Below are 26,817 nucleotides of genomic sequence, written 5' to 3'. Positions count from 1 at the left end.
GGAACACAGTCAACATGGATTTACCCAAGGGAAGTCTTGCCTAACAAATCTGCTTCATTTTTTTGAAGGTGTTAATAAACATGTAGATAAAGGTGAACCGGTAGATGTAGTGTATTTGGATTTTCAGAAGGCGTTTGACAAAGTCCCTCATGAGTGGCTTCTAAGAAAACTAAAAAGTCATGGGATAGGAGGCGATGTCCTTTCGTGGATTACAAACTGGTTTAAAGACAGGAAACAGAGAGTAGAATTAAATGGTCAATTTTCTCAGTGGAAAAGGGTAAACAGTGGAGTGCCTCAGGGATCTGTACTTGGACCGGTGCTTATATATATATATATCTATATATATATATATATATATATTTATATAAATGATCTGAAAAGGAATACGACGAGTGAGGTTATCAAATTTGCGGATGATACAAAATTATTCAGAGTAGTTCAATCACAAGCGGATTGTGATACATTACAGGGGGACCTTGCAAGACTGGAAGATTGGACATCCAAATGGCAGATGAAATTTAATGTGGACAGGTGCAAGGAGTTGCATATAGGGAAAAATAACCGTTGCTGTAGTTACACGATGTTAGGCTCTATATTAGGAGCTATCACCCAGGAAAAAGATCTAGGCATCATAGTGGATAAAATCTCTAGAACAAATGGCGCCCTGTGCAAAAATAGTTGATAGCCCCACTCCCTTCCCTCAACCGATCCCTGCTTCTTGAGGGCAAAGGGTATGCAGGCCTGGAGTGACCGGATGTACAGACCGTGCATTTGCATGGGGCAGCACAGCTGGGGGGTGGACGACAGCAGCAGGGGAGGCTGCGGGGCCACTGGTGGAGCCCAACGTGCCAGAGGCCAAAGAGGAACAGAGGCTGTGGGCTGCCAGAAAAGCTCCATTTGCCAGCATCCATAAATATGGAGAGGCCGCGATGTTCCCTTTAATTTGCGTGTGTGCACGCCCGCGCACAACATTTCCTGCAGGCACTGCTTCCACTTGCCCGCCTTAGCTCAGGAAGGCCAGCGGGATGAGGTAGAGCTCATCCCACCACAGTCCGGAGGAGGCCATGCATGTGTAAGAGAGTCTTTGCGTGTGTCTGTCCATTGAGAACCTGCGTGTATGTGTCTGTGTGAGAACCTTTGTGTGTGTTTGTGAGTGCCTGTGTACGTATGTGCCTGTGATAGCCTATGTGTCACATACAGGCTCTCACAGACACACACACACATATTATGGGGTGGAATTTAAAAGGGTTACGCGCGCCGAGCCTATTTTGCATAGGCCCGGCGACGCGCGCAAAGCCCTGGGACGCCCATATGTCCCGGGGCTTTGTGAAAGGGGCAGGAAGGGAGCAGGGCGGGGGCAGGGCCGAGGCCTCCAGCACAGCGGCTGTGCCGGGGGATTGTGTGTTGGCAGCTGGCCGGCAGGCGAAACTTACAAAATAAAGGTGGGGGGGGGGGAAATTTAGGTAGGGCTGGGGGCGGGTTAGATAGTGAGCCGAAGGAAATTTCCCTCCGAGGCCGCTCTGATTTCAGAGCGGCCTCGGAGGGCAGGGCCCGCGACTAGTTCTTTGCCTTGGCAACAGGTCTCCAAGCTTGGCATGTGCTTGTTCCTGACTTCGTTCCTGGTACCTGTTCCTGACTCATTCCCAGTCCCTCCCTAACCTTGTTTGGACTGACCTCCGGCTTCGACCCTCGCTGTTGACCTCCATACCTCACCTAACTCACTGCCTGTTCTGATGCCAGACTGTCCTCCATTTGTCTCCTGATATCTTCCTGGACTTTGGCACTCAGGTTTCTGGATCCCTGCCTCATTCAGACCTGCTGCAGTCTTCCTGTTACCTCTGCTGGTCCCTGGCTATCTACCACCTCCATCTGGGAGTCATCTGATGGAGGCCTACCTAAGACCAGCCAGCCCTGGCACCCAAGGGCTCAACCTGCGGGGAACAAGGGCTGGTATTGGTGAAGCTCCAGTCGGCCTCCGTCTCCCACCCAGCTTCGCCTCCCGACAGTGGGGACCCGTAGGGCTTGCCCTTCGGGTATTGTCAACCCCACCTCGGGCCAAGGGTCCACCTCCAACGCAACACATGCCCATGCTCTCTTACATACACAGGCTCACTCTCCCTCATACATGCCATTTATACACAGGCACTCTCTTTCACAGACACATACATGCGTGCACACACACACACACCTCCTCTCACATACACACACCCATACACACATTCATTCTTTCATACACACTCCCTCTCATACACATGCTCTCATTCACACAAAAACACTCTCTCTCTCTTTCACACACACTCCCTCTCATACACAGGCTCTCATTCAAAAACACTCTCTCTCTTTCACACACACTCCCTCTCATACACAGGCTCTCATTCAAAAACACTCTCTCTTTCACACACACAGGCTCTCAAAAAACACCCTCTTTCACATACACACAGAAGGCTCTTACACACACACACTCACACACACATACACATTATGTGTATGTGTGAGAAAGAGAAAGCATGCCTGTGTGTGTAAGGGAGAGATCTCACACACACACAGAGGCTCTCATATACACAGACACTTAATCATGTTCATTCTCACACACTCCTTCTCTCATACACACACAGGCTCTCTCTTTCACACATGCTTACACAGATATATACATAGAACCTCTCACACACACACACTCTCAGGGCCTCTGGGTCATGGTGGGATGGAGTTTATTGTGGTGCCACCAGGCCTCTCTTCAGGGCACAACGAGATGGGGTCCACTGCGGTCCTATCAGGCCTCTCTTTGGGTTGCGCTGGGTTGCTGGCAGTGCCCAGGGTACCCCTCAACTCATAGCACCCGGGTGACTACTCAATCGACCCTACTGAGAGGCCAGCTCTGCCACCGCCCCCAAGGGTGTGCCGCCGCATGCACACCTGCTAACACCAGGCCTGATTCTGCCTCTGGCACATCCACTAATAGGCTACTCCAGGCATCCATCCTCTTCTCAGTAAAGAAAGATTTCCTAACATTTCCCCTGAGCTTCACTAACTCCCTCCAGCTTCATAATACGACATGTCTCCTTGCACTTTATTGAAACCTGGAAAATATTTAAATGTTTCTATAATGTAAAATATGTTATCCTGTTATTTATGATGTTACCAAAAGGCAATTCATATTTTATCAACCTCATATCTTTCCTGTTGCAGTATCTTACTGAGTTATTTTATACCACCACATAAGAAAATGCCATACTGGGTCAGACCAAGGGTCCATCAAGCCCAGCATCCTGTTTCCAACAGTGGCCAATCCAGGCCATAAGAACTTGGCAATACCCAAAAACTAAGTCTATTCCATGTAACCATTGCTAATGGCAGTGGCTATTCTCTAAGTGAACTTAATAGCAGGTAATGGACTTCTCCTCCAAGAACTTATCCAATCCTTTTTTAAACACAGCTACACTAACTGCACTAACCACATCCTCTGGCAACAAATTCCAGAGTTTAATTGTGCGTTGAGTAAAAAAGAACTTTCTCCGATTTGTTTTAAATGTGCCCCATGCTAACTTCATGGAGTGCCCCCTAGTCTTTCTACTATCCGAAAGAGTAAATAACTGATTCACATCTACCTGTTCTAGACTTCTCATTTTAAACACCTTCTTAACAGATTCAAATTGTATTTAAACGTATCAACTTTTCATTCATCTGGTTCAGCACTGGATTTAAAAGTTTGGAACCATAGGCAGGGCTGGATTTAAGATGATGGTGCCCATAAGCAGAGGGCTTAGGGCAAAAGGTTTATTCCTTCCCACCCCCTTGGAAAGTAGAGAGCAGCAGGAAGAGTCCACGTTGTTGGACATCTTGAGAATTTGGTGTCCAAGACATGTGCCTATGCCTAAATCCAGCCCTACCCATAGGCAGAGTGCTATGGTGGCATCATTTTGAAGCTATTCCAGCACATGGCCCTAAAAGCAAGCAGGTACCTCTTTGGTCTGGATATTTGGCACCTTCAAAATTTGGCACCCTGCATAGTTGCCTATTCCAAAATCTGGGACTGATTACCTTATACTATCTCCTGAATTTTACCTCATTCATTTCCCCCTCCTCTACACTACTTTTTGTAAACTGTCTGATGCATATTTCCTACTACGTGATCTTTTGTTATAATCATCAACATAAACTGTATTCATTACGAGAGCAGGCCATTACGGTGTTGCAGTTCTCTATGCTCAGTTTCCTCTCTGTTTCACTCGTACTTCCAGATCTTGCCCATGACCTCTCTGCTTTCACCTGTCTCTTTTGTTCTCTGTTATGCACTCTAATACTAACAGGGTCATTTATGAAATCACGTTAGGGCCTTATTGCAGGCGAGATGCGTATGCAAATGTTTACATTTTTCCTGAATGGGAGGAGTTTGGGTGGAGTTAGAGCAGAGTAAATTAAAATGAGGGGTGCTTAGCATTGCGTGTGATAGTGTACCGCACATTATCATGGGTTTTAGCACCGGAAAAAACTATACTTTTTTTCCTGGCGTTATAAGCTGTGTGATATGCCCAAAACAGGATTTGCACTAAAAATTGCAAATCCCGTTTCGGGCAGGAGAGGGAGCGAGAGAGAGAAAGGACGCCTCTAGGAAGGCACACATATTAGTCAACTTTTTATACCACTGAAGAAGGGGCAACCAGTAACATCGAGAGTACAAATCTAATTTTTGTGTCCCTTTCCTCACTCCAAATAAAATCAAATCTTCACTGATGTGTACTGTTGCTGTTCGTACGTATGACTGTGCATGTAAAATTGTTCCCCAAAACCTAGGCCACCACCAAAACCTCACCCCGAGTTACTAATTGCCCCTCCTACAGTGGTATAAATAGTTTACTTATATGAGAGCCTTATAAAGAGTATCTCTCTCTCTCTCTCTGTCGCCAGGAGTAGCCCAAAACGTGGAAAAACTTCTCAGTTTGCAAGGTACGATAAATACGTAAAATAGCACACACTTATCTTGAAAATTATCCTAACCTCACTTTTTTTTTTTTTTTTTTTTTTTTATCGTGGGCGCTATTCTTGTGAAATTTATAGCAAAATGATAAATCTAGGTCTAAATTAGCTATTTGCCACCACAACCTCTGAATACATGCATAGCAAATCTCATTTTCCTTTCAATCAGGTCTTCTACGTTCCTCATCTCCTGCATGTTTTCGAGATCATGCCCTTCCAGCAATTCTCTAGTATTCTTCTAGAAACACCAAATTGCAACTGCATATATTTTCTTCACAAACTTTATTTGGTAAGTCCATGCTCCACTTATGTATCATAAAACTAAGAAAATGTATGCATTCAGTAGCTAGTATAACTTTAAATTTAAGTCTGACCTAAAAAATTTCCTTACAGTCATATCTGGTTTAATACACCTTCAAAGGCAATATCAGAAATTAAATAAAACATCACCTTCTCACTAGATAAACTCCTTAACTGCTTATTATCATCAGCATGAATTTTCTATGCACTTAAATCTGAGGTTAAAAAAACAAACCTCTTAAAGAAAGAATAGAATTGACATTTATTTCTTGAACTTGAAATTCTACTTAAAATATTTACCATAACATTTGGAAGTAGTTTATTCTGGTGTTGGCTGGTCTGTACTTTTTTTTAGCAGTTAAGAGTGGCATCTACTGTGGCAAGGTTAATTGGTTTCAACAATGTCTGCCCTCAAGTCTAGCAGTGGGCTTGAATTTGAAGCTTTATCATGAAAGCTGAACAAGGACCAACATAAGGGAAACATTTCTTCACATGGCTGCAGGAATGTCTCATCCTGCCAATAGAGATGGCAAGGCAAAATGGTACCTAATTCAAAACTGCATGAGACAAGCATGGAGGATCTTTAGCTGAGGGGTGAGGGATGCACCGAGTAAAACCATAAATCAAGCAGGGTCTGCACTACTGCAGCCTGTAGGAATCGTGGGCAAACTAATAGGGTCATTTTCCAAGATGTGATAGCCCATTATGGCATGAATTAGGGCATTATCGCACGTGATAATGGGCTTATCGCGGTGGTAAAATTAAAATTAGGGCAAGGGGTGGAGTTAGGGAGAGGTTTAGGGAAATAGGGTGGCGGCACCACTGCCGGTGATATCGCCGGCAGTAGCACGGGAAATAGCACCAACTTTTAGCGTGGCACTAAGGGGGAGACAGTGTGAGGCACGGCTGCACCGTGGCAAGCGAATCCGCACTGCCATGATGCGGCCGGCTACACACTAGCGCCCCCCGCAGCTCATTATTCCGCAGCCTGGCAGTATGCAATTAATTTCTTTCTTTAAAGTAACAAGTTGCACAAGACTTTAAACATCAAAGAGCCATAACGCCTCGGACATTTTACCTGATACTCTCACCTCCTCCAAAAATCAATTCCTAATTTTATGGCTTTTTAATAAAAGGGTAACTTTCAAAACCATTCCATGAGCCCTATATACGCACGTATATAGGCATGCAGAGATCTACTATAGTATTTTATACCCTGCATGTATACGGATTATAAAAAATGCACGTCCTGCCCATATTCATTATGTATGAATATCAGTAACGAACTGAAAGCGCATACTTTTTCTACCTATTTTTATAAACATACACATGTATATTTTATGCACCAAAAATTTAGAACTTGTTCAAGTAAAACCGTGATTTATACTCCGTACATATATTTTTAAAACATGCACATGTAATTGAAATCACTAGTTTGCCAATTCCTCCATCAGTTCACCCAGTCTATCTCCAGTTCATTAAGACTCTCCTAGTACATCACCCTGAACTTCCCCAATTCACCCAGAAGTCCCATCCCACAATAGCAGACAACAGATATCTGCGCGCGCAAAAACGAGGAGATTCGCACGTGGCCGGGCCGTGCGTGCGCGCCGAGCACATTTTAGATACAGCCTGGCCACACGCACAGAAGTGCCAGGCCATCAAAAAGGGGAGGGTGGTTTCTGGGCGGGTCAGGAGCCGGCTGGGATAGCGCCATTTTGCAGTCTTGGGGAAGCGCGCGCACAACTTACATCTGCTCCTTAGAGCACGTAAGTAATAAATCAAAACATCTAGGGAAGTTAGGGTGAGTTTAGGGGTCGGGGAGGAAGGCTAGGAAGGTGGATAGGAAAGTTCCTTAATTAGAACTGGGAAAGGCCTTCTCACGTCACCGCGCGTTGCTGTAAAATCTAGCTTAGTTTCCAAATGTATTCACATAAAACAGCACTTTATGTGCCCAAACTTTCCTTAGACCGCCCCTCTTTTGTGCAGGTAAATGTGTGCACGAAACTGAAAACATGTTTGTACTTTTGATGTTTATAAAACAGCATTTATGTGAGTACAAGTATACTTATGCTAATTTCTTGCACGTAATTCCTTTGAAAATTAACTCACAAAGGTCTATCTGAAAACCTAAGGAAAAAACCCCTATATGTCAGACAACTAGCTTGCTTTGGTTTCTCTCTAAAGCTTAGATTTATCATTTTGCTACAAATTTTGCATGAATAGCACCCGCGATTAAAAAAAGGGGCATGGTAGGGTAATTATTGAGTTACCACAACACACGCTATTTTAGCGCTTCACATAGGTATTTTACCACAACATGCATTAAATTTATCGCAGCTGCAATATTTTCACTTCGCAGCTTGCAAACTGCCTAGACAGGCATTTCCGTGTTTGGGCTGCTCCGAGAGAGAGACTATAAGGCTCTTATATTAGTCATCTATTTATACCACTTTAGGAGGGTCAGCTAGTAATGCGAGGTGAGATTGTGGTAGTGTTCTAGGGTTTTGGGGCCAGTTTTACATGCACAGTCAGAGGTATGAACAGCACAGTACACATCAGTGAACATTTGATGTGATTTGGAATGAAGAAAGGAACACAATGAGGATGTACTCTCCAGCTAGGGCGAGAGTACATTGTAGAAATCTCATCTTTGTGTTCCTTTCCTCATTCCAAATCATATCAAATGTTCACTGATGTGTACCGTGATGTTCGTACCTCTGACTGTGCATGTAAAACTGGCCCCAAAACCCTAGACCACCACCAAAACCTCACTTTGAGTTACTAGTTGACCGTCCTACATTGATATAAATAGTTGCCTAAATATGCGTGCCAACTCAGAGGGTCACTCACGCTCTTCTCTCTCTGCTCCACTCCTCTCCTCTCCCTCTCTTGCCCGAAACGGGATTTGCAATATTTATCACAAATCCCTTTTCGGGCATATCGCACAGCTTAATGCCAGGAAAAAAGGTGTAGTTATTTCCAGTGTAAAGCGTGCGATAACACGTGTTACGCTATCGCACGCAATGTTAAAACACCCCTCCTTTTCATAAACCCTGCCCAAACGCCTCCTGTTTGAATACATTTTCAAAATTTGCATTCGCATCACAAGATGCGAAAAATAACGCATGCGTTATGGCGTTATCACGGATATTAGGGCCCTAACACCCGCGAAAAATCCCTAATGCGATTTGAAAAAATGACCCTATTAGTTTGTCTGATTCTAACAAGGTACTATAGTTTTTGAAAAAACAAATGAGGAGCACATCAAGTGTCTGCACAACAATAGTCTTGAGAAGCTTACTTGGTTAATGATAGGAGTAGAGTGTTATTTTCCTTGGTTTTATCCTACATCTAAAATTAACCACACCCTGCAATCTGATTGATGTTGATAAATTAGTCTTTATCACAAAGCTCAGAGGATGAGTCTGGAGTACTAGGACTGAGTGTGTAGGGGGGGTCACTTCCTTGCACAATTTGCTGCTTTTCCATATCTATACTTTATAAAAGTTCTTTAGCTTATAAGTGTCTATAGAAGGCATTTTCTAAAGAAAATGTTGATGAAAATCAGTTTGACAACTGAAAGAAGGTTAAACAAAGTTTAAACAATGACTCAATAAAAAGGACATTGTTAGCAGCACTGTTTCATGATGCAGAAAATGTTAGTAATGAAGTGTGTGTTGAACTACAACAAAAGTTCTGAATGGTGATAAATGTTCATCTCATCTGCTTGACTAACTATCTACATCACAAATTAGCTATAAAGCTCTGTGCTCTCACAGAAAACTGCAGAAATTTAGATATCTTTTTACAGGACAAATAATGGAAATGTATTTAGAAGGGGGGGGGGGGAGTTCTGAACAAAATAGTACCATATCTTGTCCCAGACACCTACCCAAAGAGAATGCCCAAACTTGCCAGCACAGACCACCCAGCACTGAATTTTCCATCTGGAAAGCAAAGCAGACCTTTCCCCAATTAATTTTAGAAAGGATCTTACCTAAGACATTCTTCCTTTTTATTTGTTCTTAACATGGCATTTAAGTGAAAGTCTACTCCATTTCTTCTAATGAAACAGCTGGTTTTTCCCAGTTGAAAGATTTGTAATAGAAAGGAAGGTTATGCATGCTTAACTCTCTATCAGTACGGAATTTAACTCTGCCTTGAACTTTCTTATTTTAAGACTAATTCTCAAGCATTTCAGCTGTAAATGCACCAGTTTTATAGTAAATGCATATTAGCTCCTATCCATTAGTGCCACAACACAATAATTAACTGAAGTAAATTTGCAGATAATTTAAATAATAAGTTTATTTATACCACCAGAAAGTCTCTAGAGTATGGTATACCAGCTACTATAAGACATATACAATAAAATGATGCATCCTAATTGTAAATATAGAATTCCAGTTTCTCTCATTTCCAATCAGCAGTAGCACACAGCATAACAGGACCAATCAATATTAATAACATTATATAACTGAAGACCTATGATTCTTTATATGCATGGACGAATAGCCAGGTTTTCAAGCCACACTTAAATGCCGCACAATCCTGAATCAAGTGTAGTTTTTTTATGGAGGTAATTCCATTGTCATGGAGTGACACAAAAAAAGGCTCCATTTCTTTGCCAATGTCGCCTGCCTAAGTGATGGAACTGTGAGAAATTCTTTTTTGGCTGACCTTAAAGTCCTCCCAGGAATGCATCTAGTCAAATGCTCCTGCAAATAATGCCCTTGTCCAGATAGTGCTTTAAAAGTAAGGGTCATTATTTTATAATTAAATCTTTTTATTAAGAAACATCCAAAATTCTGATCACTACCACCAACAATGGAATTTTATCCCCTTGGTATTCCACCTCACTCAATCCCCACCCCCATATCAAATACAAATAAGTAACAGCTATAAAGGAGCTTGCTTACAGATAAAACACAGTACAATTCATATAAAACCATTTAACACTAAACCTCTAGCTTTATAATGTAAGTAATGCACATGAGTCCTAAACCTCAAGACTCTCTCTCTTCTTCTTAGGCACTGAGAGCATTTCGCCATCAATGATCATCAAATCATGAAAATAGTTTCTCCACTGAGTAATAGAAGGACACTCAACAGAACACCAGGATCACAAAATTGAATTCTTGGCTAATAAGAACATTTTGCTCAACCATAATAGTTTAGAAGAATCTTCCAATGAAACTTGGGAAAACTCTTCAAATGAAGCTACTTCAGCTGAGAAAGGCAACTGAAGTTTCGGCACGTTCCACAAAACGGTAAAAAAAAAAAAAAAAAAAAACCTTCATAAAGACTGAAGAATATTACATGACCAAAATATATGGCCTAATGTTCCTTCATGTATGCTGCACTAAATACAGGATTACATCTTGAGCTATTTTTGCCCAAAATGCTCATTTTTGAAAAAAATAAAACCTTGTTAAAAACTTGCATTACATTGCTTTCAATTTGTAATTATTATCTTTTTTATACAGGTTAAAACATATTTAAATTCTTTAATAATAATCTCAAATGTAATCCTTGGGTCCATTTCATTCAACATATGTGATAGTCATATGAATTCTGCCATTATCAAATTTTAGTATGGAATTATACAAACTCATATCAAGATTGAGATCCATATCAAATAAATCTAACAAAGACTCCAACTGTTTCTGACCAGAGAACATCACTCCAAAAGAAAGGTTGTAGTACTGCACTTTCAGATAGCCAAAAAATGGTTCTGTTGTATCCCAAACTGACATTGAAGCTGTTTAAAACTAAACTCAGTTCAGGAGGGGGCGGAGACAAGATGGCCGAGTGAGAAGATACCACGTTTCTTCCTGACTGAGCTTCTCTGGTTTCCTGATTGAATATTTTCCTTGGTTTGGACTGCCATGCCTCACAAGAGAAAGGGAAAGGTAAGGGTTTACACCCTACCGAACCCTCCATCCCTTCAGATCAGTGATCCATCTTCCAATACGCGGTTTCCACCCTGGAATTGAGGGCGTCTACTCCCGCTGGCGAGGCTGTGAGAGGAGCGCAGCTGTCGCCGGGAGAAGTCTCTCTGACCCCTCCTGACCTGCGTCAACCACTGCTGACTTCTCTCTCCGAGGCCATTGGTGTTGCTGGGACGCCGAGCGTGTGTGAAGCTCTCCCTGTCCAGCCAGAGGGGGCTGCCGGCGGATTGTCTGAGTTGGAGGCAAGTTTGGACGGAACCCCAGTTCGGGGGATCCCTGGAGAGAGAGAGAGGAGGTATGGTCGGCGATTCTCCTCGTTTCGCCGATGGAGAGAGTGGGTGCAGGTGGCTCCACCTCTCCAGCTTTGATATCTGCGAAGTCCAAATACCCTTGCCCCAAGATAGCAATTATAAAACCCGATGGTTGTGACCTTGGAGTCCCTCTGGGATCTCATTGCAGGTATGGTGTCGACGTTCAATGATCACTCTCAATGCCTAGATCAAGTATCAGGAAAACTGGAGCTAGTCGCTCAGGATCACCAGCGTATTCTTCAAGAGCATGCTTTATCTTTACAGTCTGTTGGAGAGGATGTGAAAAATCTACATTCTGCTAAGTTTACAATAATGTGTGACTGCACTAACACATCAAGAAGGCTTGAAACACTTGAAAATTCCCTAAAGCATTTGAACTTGAAGTTACTTAACTTTCCTAAAGTTTTTGGAGAAATACTCCTGATTACTTTTAGAAAATATTTGTCTGAAGTGTTGAAAATTTCTTTTGATTCTGTTCCCCCGACAAGAAAGATAATGTTTCTTCCTTGTAGGCAAAGAGTGTCACAATCCGATATACAACAGGAAAATGGTAATATTACCAATCTTTCTGAATATTTGGAAAGTTCTGATGCTGAATTGGTTGATAGATCAGTTTTGCTGGTCTCTTTCTTTACTGAACAAGATGTAAGTTTGATTATGAAAAATTATTTTAGAAATTTGGAAATAGCATTTATGGGGGGACAAGGTTCGAATATATCCTGATCTAGCTAGGCCCACGCAATTATGTAGGAAAGCGTTTCTGAATATGCGCTCAGAAGTTGTTAACTTTGGAGCTGGTTTCACCCTTCATTATCCATGTAAGTGTATAATTATCAAAGCAATTCCTAGATATTTTTTGTTCCTGAACAACTTCGTTAATTTTTGAATGTGAGAACACCAGTTACTGCTAATAACAGACAGATCTTAAATGTATAAATTGGGAAGACACGTGTGATTACCGATATTTTTGAAATATTTCCTTATCTCCTCAGTTTTACCGTCACTGCACCCCCTCCCCCATATTTCCTTATGATGGATGAGAGATTGATGATGGGAAATTATTGTATAATAATGTTGAATTGATTTGTAATGTTTCTTTGTTCTCTCAATTTCCATTACAAAGTTATTGCTTTGTTAAATTTGAGAAATTCTTTAATAAAGAAAAAATAAAAAAATAAAAACTAAACTCAGTTCTCTGGCCAAAAAGCATATGAGAAGTTTGACAAAGACCTTTGTCCCCCCAACCCTCAGAAAATCTATGCCCCATTCCTTATTCCCAATAAAAGGTAAAAAGGAAAGACTTTATAATTGAGACCCAACTGTATGTGAATCTATCTCCACATTTTCCTTAAGGGAGTAAACACAACATGGCTTTTTGGATAGATGGGAACATTAATGGACTGCATATGAAGCATATATTTTAAGGAAAGAAGATAAGCAATACATGCTTCAATATCTATCAGAGAATAATCATCATATTCATTAGATAATCATCTATGTGATAAAGATTAGCTGCAATATTAGGTCTTTCAGATTTGAAACTATAAGACACCTTTAAGTCCAGGGATGAGCGAAAACAGCTAAAGGAATATGGCCCTTCCATCAAAATTTTGTGATTTCCTTAACAAAGTCAAATCCTTCTGCATCAGATAAAGAAATAAACCCATTTTAGTAAGATCAGCATTTTGAAAAGAGACATTTTCCTTATCAAGGACAGAGAGAAACCCCTACAAACAGAGATATTTTAATGAAGGGTGTTAAAAGCGTGGATCCTTGGACTGACAGGGAGTTGGTCCCACCCGTGGGGAGGAGCCCCACGGGTGCCCACCATCGGCAGGCGAGGCCAGTGATGCCTGAGACCCCGCTGGGGCTTCACCAATACCAGCCCTCGTTCCCCTCAGGTTGAGCCCGCGGGTATCGGGGCCAGCTGGATTTACATGGGGCCTCGGGGAACTGGTCGAGGTCAGGCAGGCAAGAGATCTTGGCAGGCAGCGTATCTCGTGGTCAGGCAGGCAGCGTCAGCCTTGCCTTAAATAGCCTGAGGCCTAGGAGGAGGAGTCCAGGCCCCTCCCGCGAGTGATACTGAAAAGGCGTCCCGGCAGCAGCCTGGTCAGGTTGCGGCAACAGCATGGGAGAGCCGGAGAGGAGGGCATGCGGCAGAGCGTGCCTCAGCGGTTCCCAGGCACCGCGAGGCTTCCAGGTCCGGTCAGCTGGAAGCTGGGCTGGTAAGGGAAAGGAGCCAGCTGCGGGCCTCTGCAGCTGGTTCCCGTAACAGTACCCCCTCCCCTAAGCCTTTCCCCAGGGGGCGTTCGGTTTCTTGGGGTGCCTTCTGTGGAATTGCTGAATTAACGTTTTGTCAAGGATATTGGCAGAAGTCTCCCAGGAGTTCTCTTCCGGGCTGAAGCCCTTTCATGAGAGCAGATACTCCCATCTCGACCCTTTTTCCGCACGTTGAGGATCTCTCGGACTCGATAGATGGTCTCTTCCTCGGCGAAAACTTGTGAGGTTTAGGGGGGTTTCCTGGAAGGCCAGAGGTTTCAGCAGAGAGATGTGGAAGGCGTGAATCCTGAGGGAGGATGCGAGACCGAGTTGATAGGTCACAGACCCTATTTTCCAGAGAATGGAGAACGGCCAAATATAGCGAGGTGCGAGGCGCATGGATGGAACCCTCAGCTGGAGGAAGCGGGTGCTGAGCCAGACTTTCTGTCCTGGATGGTATTGGGGAGCAGGTCGGCGATGGCGATCCGCAAACCTTTTAGTGAGGTAGCCGTCTTCTGAAGCACATTGCGTACTTGAGTCCATAATTCTCTCAATTTCATAGCCGAGCCGCGGGAGAAGCAACTCATAAGGGCAAAGGCAATGGAGGAAGTGGTTGCTTGCCGTAAACAAATTGGAATGGGGATGCCCCTGTGGAAATGCAGGGGTGCAAATTGTGTGAGAACTTGGCCCACGGGAGCAAGTTGGCCCAGTCATCCTGGCGGGCGTTAATGTACATCCGAAGAAATTGTTTTAAGAGTCCAATTGGTCCACTCCGCTTGACCGTTCGCTTGTTGGTGGTACGCCGAGGTAAAGTCCAGTATGACACGGAATTTTTTGCAAAGACTTTGCCAATATTTGGCGGTAAACTGAGGGCCACGATCCGAAGTGATGTGCTGAGGGAGACTGTGGTGTCGAAAGATGTGCTGTACAAACAGTTGGGCTAAACGGGGAGACAATGGGAGACTGGGCAGGGCGACAAAGTGTGCCATTTTCGAGAAATGGTCTACAGTGACCCAGATGACAATATTTCCACCAAAAGAAGGTAGGTCCACTAGAAAGTCCGCTGACAGATGTGTTCACTGGGTGCTGGAAGGGGTTGCAGTAGACCCCAGGGCTTGCCGGTCGGGGACTTCTGTTGAGCGCAGGTGGGACACGAAGCTACATACGCATTGACATCTTGGTGTATACTGGGCCACCAGTAGAACTGCTGTAGTCAAGCCAAAGTTCTCACATGTCCAGGGTGCCCAGCGGAATGGGAGTCGTGCCCCCATGTCAGGACACAGTTTCCGAGTCTGCGGGGTACCACCGTCTTCCCTGGTGGAACAGTTTGCGTCGCTGCAACGATAACCCGCGTGGGGTCAATTATGTGTCTTGCTGATTCAGGTTGCTCTTTCGTAGAGAATGAGCAAGAAAGCGCATCTGCACGTCGATTCTTGGATGCTGGGTGGTAACGCAGGTCAAAATCAAATCGTGTAAAGAAAAGTGCTCAGCGGGCCTGGTGAGGATTAAGGCGTTGAGCCTGCTGCAGGCGTTCCAAAATTTTTGTGGTCTGTGTAGACCGTTCTACGATGCTGGGCCCCCTCCAGCCATTGGTGCCATTCTTCAAAAGCAAGTTTAACGGCCAGTTCTTGGTCACCAATGGTATAGTTCTGCTGGGCTGGAGAGAATTTTCTTGAAAAGAAAGCACAGGAATGCAGGAAGCCGGCTGGATTGACTTGACTCAGGACCGCTCCTACTCCTTCCGATGACGCGTTCACCTCATCAATAAAAGGAAGTCTAGGGTCTGGGTGGCGAAGGCTTGGCCGACACAGGAAGGCATCTGAGTGCCTGAAATACGTCCAGGGCTTCAACCGGCCAGATGTTCACGGAAGCCCCCTTGCGGGTTAAGGCGGTCAAAGGAGCAGCCAGACGAGAGTAATTCTTGATGAAACTCCGGTAGTAATTGGCAAAGCCCAAGAACCGTTGGAGACCGCGTAAAGTCGTAGGTCGATGCCAGCCCTGAATACTCTGAGTTTAGCAGGGTCCATACTGAAGCCGCGATTGGATACAATGTACCCCAGGAAGGGCAGGGAGGTTTTTTCAAAGAGGCATTTCTCCAGCTTGGCGTACAAGTTGTTCTCTCTCAGGCGTTGCAATACCCGGCAGACGTCCTGGCGATGGGTTTGCAGAGTAAATCAGGATATCGTCAAGATATACAACCACACAGACGTACAGAAGGTCTCGGAGAATCTCGTTCATAAGATTTTGAAAGACGATGGGTACGTTACAGAGGCCAAACGGCATGACCAAGTATTCATAATGGCCGTCTCTGGTGTTGAACACCATCTTCCACTCATCACCTTCTTTAATCCGAATAAGATCGTATGCCCCCCGGAGATCGAGTTTAGTAAAGAAAGGGGCTTCTTGTAGTCGGTCGAATAGCTCGGTTATTAGAGGCAGGGGATACGATCTTTCACCATGATGGCATTGAGGTCCCGGTAGTCTATATAAGGGCAAAGTGAGCCGTCTTTCTTCCCCACGAAGAAGAAGCCAGCTCCGGATGGGGAGTTGGAGCGGCGAATGAAGCCCTTCTGTAGGTTCTCTTGGATGTAGTCAGTCATGGCCTGCGTTTCAAGTGCGGATAAGGGGTACACCCTCTCACGTGGAGGGGTGGTGCCTGGAATTAGGTTAATTGCGCAAACTCCCAATGAGGAGACAAGATGTTGGCTGCCTTCTTCGAGAATACATCCGCATATTGCGCATATTGCGGCAGGAGCCCTGCAGGTCCATCAGAGCCGTTACTACTGGAGATTTCTGTGGTTGCAAGGATGCAAGTCTGATGACAGGAGGGACCCCATTGGTCGAGCTGCAGGGAGATCCAATTAAAGCGTGGATTGTGTAACTGGAGCCACGGGATACCCAGGACCACTGAGTTAATGGCCTTCTGGATGACTTAAAATGAAATTCGCTCCCGGTGGCACGGTTCGATATGGCATTCCAGGGGAACGGTCATATGTGTGATCCTCCAAGGAAGAGGGTCTCCGTGAATCGAGGCAATCATAAGTGGTACGAGGCAAGACCATGTGGGATTTAACAGCTGGTCCACGATCTCTTGCAAAGGCTATCGGCTGCCAGTATTCAAAATGCCGCCTATAGCCTTTGCCCTCACTATGTCACAGGGGCCGACCATCGGCCACATCTCAAAAAAGATATAGTTGCGATGGAAAAGTTACAGAGAAGGGCAACCAAAATGATAAAGGGGATGGAACAGCTCCCCTATGAGGAAAGGCTGAAGAGGTTAGGGCTGGTCAGCTTGAAGAAGAGACGGCTGAGGGGGGATATGATAGAGGTCTTTAAGATTATGAGAGGTCTTGAACGAGTAGATGTGAATCGGTTATTTACTCTTTCGAATATTAGAAGGACTAGGTTGATCCAGGCCTGGTTTTACCCCATTGCATGCTTGGACTTATTCTGATTTACCTATTGCATTCATTAAGAAAATCAAGACTATTACTTGCATGCAGGGGAGTAAACCCAGGACTGAATCAACATGTCCTGAAATTCTGGAGCTAGTTGGCAACACTACTCTTCCTCAATGAACACAAAATAGAAATACCAGTTAACAATTTCACTTTATTTTTTATTACCCTTTACATATTCCTGACGTTCACCTCCAAGTCTCGCAATGCCTCTTTAGCATTTCCTCCTATTACTAATGTATCTTTAAAAAAGTAATGTCCCCCTGTTTTACTGTATCTTTTTTCTTCCATTTGCATCTTCATATTACTTTTCCAGCTTTTCTTAGCTTCTCCAGATATTGTAACCTGTATTCCTCTTTCTATGATCTCCTTTAGTTTATGAATACTGTCAGGACCCACCATCCGCAACTCTTATCCACCAAACGACAGTCCTTCTGGCTCCCTGCTGCCAAGCCCAGAAGAATGGCCACCTTTGCACGCCTATGCATGGCCTTACTGGTGTACGCCTTAGGTGCATGCATGTGTCAGTATGTGTTTAATATGCGCCTTGGCGGGAACAGTCATGAGTCTCTCGAAGATGATGTTGTCTCGGCAGGTACTTAAGTGCCTTTCTTCAGCAGCTCCTTTCCTTGGAACAGGTCTCCGGTCACTGCTTCTGTGTGTGTTGCTCCCATGTTGTTCCTTATAGTCTTCATTGTCCTGCTTGTCCTCATTCTTTTGCTGCTCCCTGGTTCTCCCTTGCCTTGCTCGTGTTCCTGGTTGTTCTGTCTTCCTATTGGTCTGTTCTTGGCTGGCTCTTCTGGACTCTGACCTCAGCCTGTACTTTGACCTCCCTGATTGCTGCCTGGACTTGACCCTCTGCTTGCCCACCACATTGACTGCTGCCTGCCAGGGGCCTGCTGCTTCCTTCTTCACCATGAATGGTTGGGCTCCACTCACAGCATGCCGGGCCTGCTCCAAACTCTGTGCAGAACATGGAAATTCTGTGGAGAGGAATTCTGCGCAAATTCTACACTCTGCAGTAGCACAGAATTTCCTAGGAAAACTCTTCATAACTTTGAGGTGCCCTTCCAGGCTTTCCTGGATGCTAACATGGCCGGAAACGTTATCGATGAAACCCTGACACACTGGTTCTACATTCCTACAGAAAGCCTGACCTCTGTACTCACCGTATTATCGGTTTCCGGAGAACCACTGCCAGGACGGGTTACTAAGGTCTCTGTACCTTTGCTCATGAACGTCTGTCTCCTACATCAGAAGCATATCTGCTTGTATATTCTGACAAAAGCAATTAATCAGGTAATCCTGGGCCTGCCATGGATAATTCAGCATCAACCTCAAAACATTTGGGGTTCCTGGTCAGGTGGAATCCTATTTGTGACAAGCAATGTCTGAACAAAGTTCTGCCACCGACCCTCAGCCTTCAGCATATTTATTTATTTATTTATTGGTTTTTATATACCGCCGCTCATCAGAGATATCACGTCTGTGTACATAGAACAAAATCCGCAATTGCGTTTTACATATAACAGTAAGAAAACAACTGAGAAAACTTTACATTAAAAACGGTTAAATGCAATAACTGCAAAACAATTTATAAAATATAAATAGATATATAATGATAATAATATATAGAGTAGTTATAACATTACAATTTATAAAAGAGTCAAGGGAGAATAAAGGGGGGGCAAGGGAAGGAGAGAGTAAGAATTTAAGTAGGGGAGGAAGAGAGAAAGGTGTGAGGGGAAGGATTACCCGTGCCCTTCACAGACTTTGCTAATATATTTAATAAGAAACAAACAAAGACTCTACTTCCTCATCAGGCTTACAATTACCCCATCAATCTGCTGGGAAAGCTTCCCCCCACTCCCCCATGGAAGAGTATATCTGCTCTCAGCTCCTCTCTCATTTTTGCTTCCAACAACCCCAGGGACCCACCTAAGACATGCCAGCTGTCAGAACGCAAGGGCACAACCTGCGGGGAATACGGTTGGTAAAGGTGAAACTCCAACTGTCTCATCTAGGGGTGCCATCTGTACTGTGTGTCTAACTGACACCAGTCCGGCCATACCATCCACTATACAAACTCGAATTTGGCTTCTTCACATCAGACAAACTCCAAATTTTACTTCTCTATGCTCCTCCAGGTTTACTGGAAACAGACGCATCTCCCCTGGTCGAACTAACTACCTCCCTTATCAATCTAGACGCCCCAGCGATAATCTTAGGTGACTTCAACCTGCACATCGACAACTCCAAATTATCACCCAACTGCGAAGCCTTACTCACAGCATACTCCGCTTTAGGTTTCACTCAACTAGTTAACAAACCCACACACAAAGCTGGACACACGTTAGACCTTATCTTCATCAATACAGCAATCAAACTGGCCCAACACCCAACCTGCACGAAGGTACCATGGTCAGATCACTCCCTCATAACTTCCTCATTCTCAATAAAAGATACCAGTCCAACTTGCATACCCTCACATTGCTTTACTTACAGGAAAACATGCACCACAGAAGATCTTAGCAATCACTTATTATCACATCTCACCCAAGTAGACTTCACCAACCCGAATTCAGCGCTTCGATCTTGGAACAACATCACGGAATCGATAGCCAACAAGCTATGCCCCCTAACAACAAAAAAACCTCACCCCAACTCGTCCAAAAGACAACCATGGTTTACTCTAGAGCTAAGAAAGCTTAAATTATTGCTAAGACAATATGAGGCTAAATGGCGTAAAAACCCATGCACCATCACTCTATCCACCTATAAATCTACTCTTCACCAATACAAATCCAATACATTAAGATCCAAAAGGAACTACTACGCATCCAAGATCCACCACCTAATCTTCGACGCTAAAGCTCTCTTTAGCTACGTCTCCAACCTCACTCAAATAAACTCATCAGAAATCGCTCTCAACCAAGCCAAATCCAAAGCGGAAGAACTAGCGCTATTTTTCAATAACAAAATCAGCAAACTTCTAACTCAGCTGCCCTCTAACACCGCATCTACTTCTATACCACCTCAGACTACCTTCAAAAATTCCCGCTTAGAAGAACTTCTTCCATCGAGATCCAAGATATTCTACGGAAAATGAAACCATCTTCTCACCCTTCGGACCACATCCCCTCGAAATTGCTTCTATCAATTCCCGACTCCATCTCCAAATCCCTGTCAGACATCATAAATTGCTCAATAACACAAGGTTCTTACCCAGATGACCTAAAATTGGCCTCTCTTAAACCATTACTGAAGAAACCTAATCTAGATCCTAATGACCCAAACAACTACAGACCTATCGCCAACCTCCCCTTCATAGCTAAGATTATGGAGAAACTGGTGAACACCCGACTCTCAAACTACATTGAAGAAAACAACCTCCTATTCCCATCACAATACGGTTTCCGCAAAACACTAAGCACGGAGTCCCTCCTCATTTCCTTAACGGATCACCTCATCCTGGGCCTCGATAAAGGGCAAGCCTTCTTACGGATCCTACTGGACCTTTCTTCAGCCTTTGACACCGTCAATCATGCCTTACTCATTAACCAGTTAGCCTCCATAGGCATCTCAGGCACAGCACTATCTTGGTTCATATCATTTCTCAGCAATAGAGGATACAAGGTCAAGATACAGAACAAAGAATCCTCTCAACATCCGTCGTCAGTAGGAGTCCCACAGGGGTCCTCCCTGTCTCCTACTTTATTTAACATTTACCTTATACCATTATGCCAACTTCTCACCGACCTCAACCTCAAACACTACCTTTACGCGGACGATATCCAGGTCCTGATACCCATTAAGGATTCCTTCGCAAAAACTCTGGCTTACTGGGATACATGCCTTCAAAAAATTAAACTCCTCCTCACCAGCCTAAATTTGGTATTAAACTCCGGCAAAACTGAACTCCTGCTCATCGCCTCAGAAAATAACACCATCACCTCTGCACAACAAGCCACGCCAAAAATCACACAAGTGAGAGACCTAGGAGTCCTAATTGATAATCACCTGAATTTCAAAGCCACTATTAACAAAACCACCAAAGACTGTTTCTACAAACTACAAGTGCTGAAAAGAATTAGACCTCTTTTCCATGCCCAAGATTTTAGAACCATTCTACAAGCAATTATTTTTTCAAAATTAGACTATTGTAACACCATCCTACTCGGCCTTCCCGCCTCATACACTAAACCGCTCCAGATGGTGCAAAATGCAGCTGCACGAATTCTGACAAATACCAGGAGAAGGGACCACATAACCCCCATACTAAAGAGCCTCCATTGGCTACCCATACACTTTAGAATAATATACAAGGCCATTCTCACCACATACAAAATCACCCACCAACTGGCTCCCATCGACCTACAGATCCCCCTCCGACTACACAATTCATCAAGACCGACTAGAGATGCACACAAGGGATCGCTACAGGTACCACCGTCCAAATCTACCAGACACTGCACACTAAGAGACCGAGCTTTCTCTACAGCCATCCCACCATTATGGAACTCCATCCCCTCAAATCTCAGAACAGAACCTTGCATCTCAACCTTCAAAAAAAGACTAAAGACCTGGACATTCTTACAAGCCTTCCCGGACGCCAACATAGTCAACTAATCTCCAACTACACCTTGGTTATCCATTCTATTGTTTTACATATTTAAATTAATAACCTATCCTTTCTCTTCCTTCTCACCCAAGTTCTTATCACCCTGTTATATGTAACTGCCTTTTCAGCACCTTTGTTATAGTTATGTTTACGATGCACCCCTGTTTTATGTGAACCAGCATGATGTGACTGCTGTCTCGAATGCCGGTATATAAAAATTTGAAATAAATAAATACAGCAGAAGGGTCCACCTAATGTAATACACCAATCTAGGAGTAGCCTTACTATTTAAAAATACCAACAGTCTAACTTCTGTTTATTCGCTGCCTTACTGACTATTAAAAGTACAAACACACTAAATAATGTTCCCAAATAGTTAACTTTGCCCCAATACTTTTAAAAAAGAAAATTTCCCAAGCAAAACTTACTGATTCCTTTCAGCCACCAGCAAGGTGATCCTCTCCTCTTAGTGCTCCCACTTGATTGTGGGTTACTGAGCTCTTCCTTTGCAATTTATATTGTGCTTCTAAGGTAAATTAGTGCAAAACAATCCCTTTGGAGATTTACACTACTTAGTTATCCTGAGTGACTCACTGCTGTTCTGATTAACAAATGATGGTACCTAATCAAATCAATCACACAGTCTTAACACTTCAGTTAGTCAGTCAGAGGGACTCTCTGCTCTCGATTAACAAATGTTGGTACCTAATCAAGCCAAATCAACTACCTTAACACATTTCCAAGGTGAGTAACAGAACTTTTCAACCTTTTTACTTAGGTATACACTGCTCCTAGCTTATTTCTCGCTTCTGGCTACTTTTTTTTTTTTTTTAATATATATATATATATATATATATATATATATATATATACATATATACATATATATACATATATACATACACATATACACACAGACACACACACACACACACAAACACTCTAACTTTTACTTATTAGCTGCCTTATAGACTATTAAAAATAAACACACTAACTAGTGCTTATTAGCTGCCTTACTATTTAAAAATACAAAGTCTAATTTCTGTTTATTCGCTGCCGTACTATTAAAAGCACAAACACACTAAATAATATTCCCCAATAGTTAACTTCGCCCCAATACTTTTAAAAAAGAAAATTTCCCAAGCAAAAAACTTACTGATTCCTTTCAGCCACCACCAGCAAGGTGATCCTTTCCTCACAGTGCTCCCACTGGTAAAATTCCTTGAACAGTGTGCAATCTCAGTACTGAAGAGGCTTCAAGAGCATGAGTTGTACGCTAAGCCAGAAAAGTGCCTGTTTGATCAAGAGGATGTGGAATTCCTTTGTTATATATCTTTGACCTCCCAAGGGATCAAAATGGATCTATGGAAGATCCAGGCCATATGTGGGATTGGGGGGGGGGGGGGTGGGGGGGGGGGAGGGACCTCCATATGACAGGCCAAATGTATCCTGCATGGAAAAATATCCTATCCATCACACAGTCCCTGAAAATAGCTCTTGCTCTGGTTCCACTACTGCTAATCACTCACTTCTCCCCATGATTGTGGTAGAAAGGGAGACATTTGCTTTTGCTATATGGGTAGTACACTGGTATGAACAATCCTCATCCCACCATTTGACAGCATGTACATGCAAATTCAGCCACTACACTGTTATAGTCCCAGCCGCCAAGACTGCACCATCACCATCGCTACAGGAAACCACCACTGGATGTCCACTCAACATATGGAGAATGTATGGCATCACTGCACTGCTGGGCAATGTAGTTTTACATATAGAGGATGAACCATGTCATACATCACCCATGCCAGGAAATGTAGGTCAGTGTACAAAGGATGTAGAATTAAAAGGGGTGCCCATCTCAGGTCTTAATGTTGAGATATTAGAGGGGGACACATCCATCTCAGCCCATAATCTGTTGCTCCTGCCTAATGCAGCCCTTCGACAAAAAGAGGTTCCCCATACCTGCCATAAACCATTGGGCAGGTTTACAAAATATCTGGGACATTCATTAGTTTATAGGCTTTGCAAAGTTTTACCAGTCGAGTCTTCAAAGGCTTTTTGAGAACTGTATCCCCCTGATGTATTTGTTACAGAAACATGCAAAGTTTCAACAGACTTAGGGTCAAGTCAAATACAAAGTTTCAACAGACTTAGGGTCAAGTCAAATACAACACATGAAATGCACTTAAAAATAAGGTTTAATGAGAAAGCAAAACACAACATATAAAACTCCTGGCTTACCGACTGTAGAGCAAAAACAACCAAGGAACATACTTGGTGATTTCTCTTACCTGTATCCTATTCAGCCTGGATACAGTCCAAAATGCAGTCCTATTTGTAAACAGAGCCATTAAAAACATTGTGCCAACAAAGGACACTCTTCTAGCTGGAACCTTTGAACAGCTGAGAGCAAAGGACGGGTCTACCTATTAGCCAATAGGTGCCTGGCTGAGTGTAACCCATCCTACAACTCCTCTAAGTTAAGAGTACCATTGTTCCACAGTTCTCCATGGCTCATATAGCTTTCTCCCTAGAACTCCCTAGAATCTGTATTGGGACCCTTACTTACACCCTAACACACCCCTCCCTAGAATCTGTATTGGGGCCCTTACTTTTCAATATATTTATAAATGATCTGGAAAGAAATACGACAAGTGAGATAATCAAATTTGCAAATGACACAAAATTGTTCAGAGTAGTTAAATCACAAGCAGATTGTGATAAATTGCAGGAAGACCTTGTGAGACTGGAAAATTGGGCATCCAAATGGCAGATGAAATTTAATGTGGATAAGTGCAAGGTGATGCATATAGGGAAAAATAACCCATGCTATAATTACACAATGTTGGGTTCCATATTAGGTGCTACAACCCAAGAAAGAGATCTAGGCGTCATAGTGGATAACACATTGAAATCGTCGGTTCAGTGTGCTGCGGCAGTCAAAAAAGCAAACAGAATGTTGGGAATTATTAGAAAGGGAATGGTAAATAAAACGGAAAATGTCATAATGCCTCTGTATCGCTCCATGGTGAGACCACACCTTGAATACTGTGTACAATTCTGGTCACCGCATCTCAAAAAAAAGACATAATTGTGATGGAGAAGGTACAGAGAAGGGCTACCAAAATGATAAGGGGAATGGAATAACTCCCCTATGAGGAAAGACTAAAGAGGTTAGGACTTTTCAGCTTGGAGAAGAGACAGCTGAGGGGGGATATGATAGAGGTGTTTAAAATCATGAGAGGTCTAGTACGGGTAGATGTGAATCGGTTATTTACTCTTTCGGATAGTAGAAAGACTAGGGGGCACTCCATGAAGTTAGCATGGGGCACATTTAAAACTAATCAGAGAAAGTTCTTTTTTACTCAATGCACAATTAAACTCTGGAATTTGTTGCCAGAGGATGTGGTTAGTGCAGTTAGTATAGCTGTGTTTAAAAAAGGATTGGATAAGTTCTTGGAGGGGAAGTCCATTACCTGCTATTAAGTTCACTTAGAGAACAGCCACTGCCATTAGCAATGGTAACATGGAATAGACTTAGTTTTTGGGTATTGCCAGGTTCTTATGGCCTGGATTGGCCACTGTTGGAAACAGGATGCTGGGCTTGATGGACCCTTGGTCTGACCCAGTATGGCATTTTCTTATGTTCCAGCCTGTCATGCTCAAGGGTTCAAGCCTTGAAACTCAACAGGCCTTTGACATCTTAGAGATATTTACTACTGCTCTCCTCCTGGATCACCTAGATCTAACACTTTCCTTCATGGTCTATGCCCCAAAACAGGCAAACAGTGTGAGTCAATCAAATGCTGCAGCAATACCTGTAGTGTTTTCTCAAATAACACCAGAATGACTGGACAAATCTTCTAACATATGCCGAATTTGCATACTATAAAACCAAGTACTCCTCCACCCAGCAGACTCTATTCTTTGCAAAGGGTCCCACTCCAAATGCTATCCATCAGTATATCCTGAGGCATATAGTTGGCTTGTTGACCAACTATATGCATTAAAGGCAGCCTACAAGACAGGCCAACCAGAAAAGGAGAGAACAACCTATATGATCTCTGTGTGAGATCATCCTTAGCTAATAGGCATGTACAGATTAATAACCCATGGCAGTGCAGGAGTGGGAGTCAGTCTGTTGATGTCTGCCTGGTCCCAAGCAATAGCAGGCCTTATCAGTGTCTGCTCTTGGGCAGTGGGGAATCTCTGTCCTCCACATCTCTGACACTCCTCCTCAGTTGTCACATAGCAACTTCTATAAGCTTTACATAAAGGTCAATTTCTGGGATGGCACATGTTCTGGCAGGCGCCAAATAGATATCTTTTTTAAACTGTTATACCTAAAAACGTTTTTTTTTTTTTTTATTGAGTGCCTTTTAAGTGGAGTGAGGACACAAATAAGGGGCCCAAAGTAATCTCTTGTAGGATGATTAGTATCACTTCATTTAACACTACACAAGAATTACATGTACACTATGTACTCTCTGGGTCTGGAACTTGCAGATGCACATTTCTGCTCCGTAGAGATAAACAAGACCTAATATTTTATGTACTATTAAAGTAGGCTTCTGACTAAAGACATATGTGTTGACAGCATTTAGTACTAGACCCAGAGAAAAAGCCCATTGTTTGGCCAAAGGCAACAGATCTTCACAACGAAAGAGGTGTGATTTGTTATAATTGCACTATGACATTAGCATAGCTATACAACCTATTGGTCACCAAAAAAGAGTGAAGATATTGCTACAGCACCTCTAGCCAAGCATTTCTACAGCTCTTTCAGTGGCAGCATATGGAGGTGAACACCAGTTAGATACATACCCATGTATCCAAAAGTTAGTTAAGAGTATGCTCTCTCGAGAAGGCAACACGAGCCATTTATAAAACTCCACAGTAACGAGTTTCCTGTTTTTCTCTTGTTGACTTCCTTGGAA

At 43.4% G+C, this 26,817-nt stretch overlaps 1 protein-coding gene across 5 annotated transcripts in view; it reads right to left on the bottom strand.

The window, feature by feature from the left end:
- CLYBL (citrate lyase beta like) overlaps positions 1-26,817 on the bottom strand; it is a 392,684-nt gene that overhangs the window by 356,335 nt on the left and 9,532 nt on the right. The gene's annotated exons all lie outside the window — the stretch shown is intronic.

The sequence above is a fragment of the Rhinatrema bivittatum genome, chromosome 5, assembly GCF_901001135.1.
Source record: "Rhinatrema bivittatum chromosome 5, aRhiBiv1.1, whole genome shotgun sequence".
NCBI lineage: Eukaryota > Metazoa > Chordata > Amphibia > Gymnophiona > Rhinatrematidae > Rhinatrema > Rhinatrema bivittatum.
The sequence above is the reverse complement of the archived record's forward strand: the minus strand, read 5'-3'. Positions and strand labels throughout refer to the sequence as shown.